A 7,689-nucleotide genomic window follows, 5' to 3' on the forward strand; every position below is an offset into this window, starting at 1 on the left:
GAATGCCGACATGTTGTTGTTGCTGTTGTGGTCTTCAGTCCTGAGACTGGTTTGATGCAGCTCTCCGTGTTACTCTATCCTGTGCAAGCTTCTTCATCTCCCAATACGTACTGCAGCCTACATCCCTCTGAGTCTGTTTAGTGTATTCATCTCTTGGTCTCCCTCTACGATTTTTACCCTCCACGCTGCCCTCCAATACTAAATTGGTGATCCCTTGATGCCTCAGAACATGTCCTACCAACCGATCCCTTCTTCTTGTCAAGTTGTGCCACAAACTCCTCCCCAAATCTATTCAATACCTCCTCATTAGTTATGTGATCTACCCATCTAATCTTCAGCATTCTTCTGTAGCACCACATTTCGAAAGCTTCTATTCTCTTCTTGTCCAAATTATTTATCGTCCATGTTTCACTTCCATACATGGCTACACTCCATGCAAATACTTTGAAAAACGACTTCCCGACACTTAAATCTATACTCGATGTTAACAAATTTCTCTTCTTCAGAAACGCTTTTCTTGCCATTGCCAGTCTACATTTTATATCCTCTCTACTTTGGCCATCATCAGTTACTTTGCTCCCCAAATAGCAAAACTCCTTTACTACGTTAAGTGTCTCATTTCCTAATCTATTCATGTTATTTATGATTAAAAAGACGATTGGTGCGAAAATAGTCTTGTTTATCTGACGTGTGTGACAATTGCTGCATTAGTGGAAAGGACTGTTTCATTTTCTTTAGCAGACAAAGCCACAATAGACTTAACCATATCGAGTAACACATCAGTTGTGTCTACTATTTGTATTTACAGAGTTTTCTGTTTTGGAAACAAAGTCGATCTTTTGTGCTGGAAAATGTTTTGATAAAATGGTAGTGTCCCAATTTCACTCAGCTACATTATGTCAACAGTAGAAAATATTGTTTCACTCTGCTTCCTATTGGGAATGCTCCTTTGTGTAAACACCACAGCAGTGTCAGGACAACTTTTTGGCCTTTAGTGAAAATATTAGGATCACAGGCCTATTAATACTTCAGAGCAACAACATTGTCTCCCACCTACCATTATCCGCTGAAGTGTGGGAAATATTTACGATTATTCAGTCTAAGTTTAACACAGTAATATTAAGAGAAAAGTCAGCATTTTTTCTTTTTTAAAAAATGGTGATGATACCCCAGCTATGGAACACAGCTGTTGTGTTTCTAAATTATTAGTGTTATCCATAGAAGCCCACCCATGTTTACCATAAAATAATAGTTATAAATGTATGTTACATGATCATAAAGGAATCTTGTTATTGAAGTTACATAGTTTTAGCATGTGGAAGGAGTACCTGGAATGCTATATTTTGAACTGTCCCTGAATATGAAGTTATTTTCAGGAACATGCTCGAAACAGCAGTATTGCAGAAAAGCATCAAGATTAGTGTACCCAGCCACAATGAGTATTTAAAAAGAATTGTGTATAACAAACTGCGTTCAGGTACCGAAAAAAAAGTTAGTGTAATATTTTTACAGAAGAATTGGGTGAAAACAATGAAAGAAGAGTGTATTATTTTTATTTATGTGTATCGATCTACCTGTGATCCCAGTACTTAGTGTATCTTTTCAATGATAAGCATTTGGAAGTGGAGGACTATTCAGAATGAGTTTCGTTGAACCAAATTCACTAAATTTGTTCTCGAAGTTGTCCTGCTATCCAATATTGTGTGAATGTAACCAACTGTGATGTGCATTTCTCAGTGTTCTTGCATAAAAATGTTGTTTGGAAACGTGTGAATGTTTTACGAAACAACTACTGTACATTTAATTGTGCTAGATGTTCCTACCAGTTCAGATGCACGAAAATAACGCATTTTTTCATAGACGTCAGTGGTGTCCTTTTCTTTACAAATGTGCTAGTCATGTTGTATATTACCCACGAACTTCATCGCAGTTGTGTGGTCTCAATTTTTTTCTACCTCATTTCCGCATAAACAACTCTATGAGTTTTCTCTGTTAACTAACCTCATTCAAGCATCAACTCAAAAATCGCTTATTTTATGATTCACACAATTCTGGTCTGAAGGCGTCTTTTCACAGTCCATGCGGCTCCCTCTGCCGGTGGTTCGAGTACATCCTCGGGCATGAGTGTGCGTGTCGTCCTTAGCATATGTAACTTTAAGTTTGACTAAGTAGTGTGGAATTTTAGGGACCGATGACCTCAGTAGTTTGGTCCCATAAGACCTTACAACAACTTTCAAAATTTCCAATTTGCTGTAATATGACAGTCAGGCGACGACCTGTGTGAAAGCCGCCATTTGAAATGCATTGTGGACTATTTTCGACGTGACAATTTGGCCAATGTGAATTGGCCTTCAACAAACAGCGTCATAAGGGCCAGTTTAAGGCACAACTAACACAAGCCACCACTTGGGCACATGGCTGAGAGGGGCACCAGAGGCGCCACAGCCATTATATTACTGTTGAATACTTATCACAATTAGTAGTGGTGGCTTGTCCCATCAAGGTGAAGTGAGCATGAGGAGGGTCTCTGAGTAAGATTTTTAAATTTGTGTATCAAAATTGGCTGTGCAAACAGATGAAAGTTTACAAGGGTAAAGGGAGGGGGTGGAGGGTCACCAGATGATAAGTAATTTGTGTGGAAAAATGTTCTCAAACTGCCCCTTAACATCATCCCAAGCTCACGTGACGTCAAACTGTCAATTATTGACTGTCTGAGAGCGCATATTGGTGTATTGACAATACTAGAAATATTAATGAACAGTATTACTTTCAAAATATTTTCGATATTGTGACTGCATATTGAACATGTGATATCATGTTCTGATGGTTTGACAACATTCTCCATTCAATTGTTGACAGAGCTTCATGAACCAGCCACCCAGTACATAGTTTACGTTTTTAATTCATCTGTTGCAGTTTGGGATAAATTAACTATATTGCAACATTTAATTGCATACTTGCATGTACACTACAATCTGAGAATTTGGTAATGAGAAAATCAACTTCAGAACAATTATCAAAAGACGAATAATAAAGCAGTGTCAGCGATAAAACTGCTAAGTGTGAACACTTTACATTGCGTGACCACTACATTCACTCCACCCCCCCCCCCCCCCCCCCCCCACAAGCGCTATCAATGTTAGAGATTGTATCTGATGTGGCGTCCTGGTCAATGACCACAAATCTTGCTAATCTTGCCGTTGTGAAGCCATTAGTGGTAGCACTCCATGTCTATGAACAAATGCCTTACCCCATCTCTGTTGATGTCAGCCCACACAAAAGTTTTTCCATCAAGTCTGCTGTAGTGTAGACCCAGGATAAGAGAGGTCGTGCAGAGATGCGATTGCGTGTTTTCGAAAACCATCGGTCACACAGGTTCATGGCTTCGACGTCGAGACTTCACATTGCAGCACCACATTTGTTGGTGACATTTGGATATGATGAAGGTGCAGACTGGATGGTCGTGCCAATAAAACTCGAAGCTCGTCGTTTGATGTTGCACCCAGGCTAGTGCCCTGTAGTCGACTGCACTTGAATTCACTTCAGTACAAGAGAGAGCTCCTGCTGGTATATTAACTTCTCCTTTGATGTGAACAATATGGATTATATGGTTTTTGGTCCATGATGAGAATAAAGTGTCAACCTTTGAGCATGTGCCTGAATATCGTAATTGAAGTACACTTCGTACAGCCCACAATGGTATGTAGACCAGCTCTTTTGTGATGGAGACAACTTTTTGCTGGAGAAACCAAAGGGTTGCCAACGTTGATCTATTTGTTGTTGCAGTGTGGTACCTCATGCTGTCGCTTGTGAGCCACTCATTAAGGCAAGTGGCGCTTTTGGGGCAGTGTCTGCTAGGAGAGCAGCCTCAGCGATAGCAGTCTTCACGTTGTTAGAGCTGTCCCAGATTCGTTTCTCCACAGCAGTCTATCACATGTCCTAGGTGAGTCACACAGAAGGTAATTCAGTAGAACAGCCAACAATGCATGATTATGCATGGAACAACAGTAGAAGTTGGTGGTACAAAGAAAGCATCATAATTTGTGAACAATCACAGGTTGTGTGTAGTTGTCTAAGGCATCTACTATCTCTTCTGGCGGCTGAATTCTGTAGTCATTGATCGTGAAGTCCAAGAAGTGGACTCCTGAAGCTCCAAAGACACGTTTCGAGGGAGTATTACTCATAGTCCATGCGAACAAAGGCATATAAATATCTGACACAGATGTTCGTTGTCGGTTTATATGTAGCAAAAATCTAGACCTCATGTCACCTGGTCCATAAAATGGTGAAATGACTGTGCAGCACTGCATAACCTGAATGGCATTCTTGTACATTCGAAGAGGCCAAATGGAGTGATGAGAGTGGTTTCAGCTACAGGTACTTGGTAGTATACAATAGTGATGGGGCGGATGTTTGATAACTGATGCAGAAGCGGAACATGTCAGAAACCGAGATTAGCGGAAGTGGAAGCGTATATATTAAGGAAAAAGTAACAGTTATGCATTAAACACTATTTTTATTATCAGTGGCATATTATATTTAACGCAAAGTAATTTTGCCACTTTTCACCCCGCAATCTAGTTCGATGTTCTTCATATATGAGGCCAGCTTCACTGAATAATTGATCACTGGCTAAACTAATGGGAGGAGCTCACAAATACTGGCGAGCCAGGGGGATCAGATAGTGGTACTTGTGTCCATTTGATTTACACCAAATTAGCGGATCATCCTTTAGAGGAAGTCCTTTTTCCTTTTTGTACTCCAAGGGTTTGATTGTAGCATCAAAAGCAGACTGTCGTTTTCGTTAGTCATAGTTGGATCTTGCTAATCTTCATTCATATTTAACATGAATTCTAACGTTTGTAACGATGTTTCTAAGTGAGATTATGTGATTAAGCCACAACTTGTTGAAAGCTGATTTTCAATTTCAAATCGATATCTTTTATAGCTAGTAGGTATACAGTCATCCTGAGATGAGTTTGGATCTCTCGCTTTAAGTAATTGCTCTGTTACGAAACCATTGTAAAATTTTGACTTTTATAACGGATCTAAATACTTTGCAATTGTGTTCCTATAGTTGTTGGTCAGTTTTCGAAATCTTGTGCTTGAATTCAGTTCATCACATAATTTTCTTGTAAAATTTTAGAATTGTTCTGAAGTATCAGTTTTTCCTTCTTTTTGCTGTAAAGTGGTCACAAGAACCTGAGTTAGTGGTATGGCTGATGAAATGCTTGCTTGAGAACTGCTTACATTTCTAGAAATTTCTACGAGTGATTTCATTACTTTACACATTTTTGAACATTTATCCAGTCTTTAGCGGAGCTCATTGTGACTGTATGTGAACATAAGTACAAAATAAGTGAATCTTTGAGCTTTCAAGATAGATCCATAATATAGAACGTCTTATGCCAAGTGGAAATAAAAAAATAAATTAATAGATAGGATCTTCATAAAAACAGAACACACAATACTTACATTAAAGATATACCATAAAATTAAAATTAATTTATAGGTATTTAACAATACTTACCGTGTTGACCAATCTTGAATGATAGATAAAGCAGTTTGATTAAGGTGTTTCCCTTGAATTTTTGCCAGGACAGTTTGTAAAGCCAAGGAATGATTGAAGTGGGTGGCAATTTTTTCAGTTTAGCAGTAAGTTGTGGGAGCCACTCCAGTGATCCCATATTAACTCGATTACAATGTTGTATCTGATGTATTTCACGTTTCACATAATCAAAGTCAGACAACTGCAATGCATTAATCATTTAGATCTACAATCATGAACAGTATAATGCACTGTTCGGTGATTTATGCCCCATTCTTGAAGAATCGTTTCAAATTTTGTCGATACCACGACACCTATATGATGCTCAATCATAGATTCATACTTTAAATTATAGACATCCTGTGACGTTCCTTTGAAATACCATGATAAATCAAACTAAGTAATGAAGTTCCAGAACATAGAACAGACCATATATCAGTTGTGAAAGATATTTTTTCAAACTCTTCAAGTACATTTTTTATTTTTCTTGCCAGTTTATTGTACAAATTTCCACAAATATGAAGTAAAAATTACGACCTTTGAACCTGTACTTTGAAAGAGCAACATTCATTAGTTCCAAAAGTCCTGTAATAATCTAACTGTATTATTAGCACTGATTGAATTATTACACAAATATTAACTAACCTCTTCTTTTTTTGCCTGCACAGAAAGTTTCATGGTTTCATCTAACTTCTCAAACTCTGTAAATTTCACGACATATAATGATTTAAGATGACCCTTCAATGCAGGGTCATGGATCCTTGCCGGCCGTGGTGGCCGAGCGGTTCAAGGCGCTTCAGTCCGGAACTGCGCGACTGCTACGGTCGCAGGTTCGAATCCTGCCTTGGGCATGGATGTGTGTGAAGTCCTTAGGTTAGTTAGGTTTAAGTAATTCTAAGTTCTAGGGGACTGATGACCACAACAGTTAAGTCTCATAGTGCTCAGAGCCATTTGAACAATTTTTTTCATGCATCCTTTTGCAAATATACATTTCCACAGATTTTGCATTTGGCACTCAAATCATTAATCTCAACGAAATAGTTCCAAACAAGACTTGTTTTTGGTATTATTACTGCACTGTTAACTAACGTTACACCACAAAACAGTTGACTAAAAAACAATGTACAAAATAGAAATAATATACATCAACACAAAGTAGACTGACGAGCAAGAAAACGCTATACTTTCGCGACAATGGGCAGAGATCATTGTGTAATAATTCAATAAAAGCAACAATCGCTATGGGTATGTGTCAGCATGCTACATGTCCACCTCTCCCCCCCTCGCCCCCCCCCCCCAGTGAATTCCCATCTGCACAGCAGCCTGAGCGTTGGGCCAATAAGAACGTGCATCGACAATCTCACCACTTGGGATATTCCGATAAACTTCCGATACAAAAATGCGGAATAGGATGTGGTAGTGGATGTGGAAAAACGTGCAAAGCTTCCACAATTGCAGAAGTGGATGCAGAGGTATGTCACATCACTAGTATGCTAGCGCCAAGTCTAAGGTGGAGAAGACGTGCTTGCTGTAGACGTTGAACCTTACCTGAAGTCTGCATTATGTGGATCTGGATATTGATCAGAGATTGTCATGTCTTTGAGCTGTCAGTAGTCAGTCCACGGACACCACTCATTGGTCTTTTTGGAAACATTGTGTAGTGTTGAGGTCCAGCTGCTGCTTGATGGTCGATAAGCGTGAAAGAGAATTCTTGTTTGGCTACTTTCAGCTTCTCTGGTATCAAATGGTCCAGTCGAGTGTGGATTGTCAGTCCTGGTGTCATTAGGATATAATGTACTGCTGAATGGCATACTGATGATAGTGTAGGTAGTTGCCTTGTTATCTCTAGGAACTGTTTAAGAAGTTCTGCATAAAGAGAGTTACTTGTGATCATCTGAACAGTGTTATTCTCCAGACAACTTACATGTCTCTGACTGGCTAGACTGGTGGCGGTATTGAGGAGACGAGAATGATGGAAGTCAGCTCCGAGTCTCACATTTGCTATGATAGACTGCCATTCAAACTTTTGGCGTAGACCTAGGTCCAGCGAGAATGTCATGTGACCACATGTCTGTATCATACATCCATTGGCGGCAAAGAGGTAACAGTCATCATTACTACAGCAAGGCAGATGGAAGGAT

Source organism: Schistocerca americana, chromosome 8, assembly GCF_021461395.2.
Source record: "Schistocerca americana isolate TAMUIC-IGC-003095 chromosome 8, iqSchAmer2.1, whole genome shotgun sequence".
NCBI classification, from domain to species: Eukaryota; Metazoa; Arthropoda; class Insecta; order Orthoptera; family Acrididae; genus Schistocerca; species Schistocerca americana.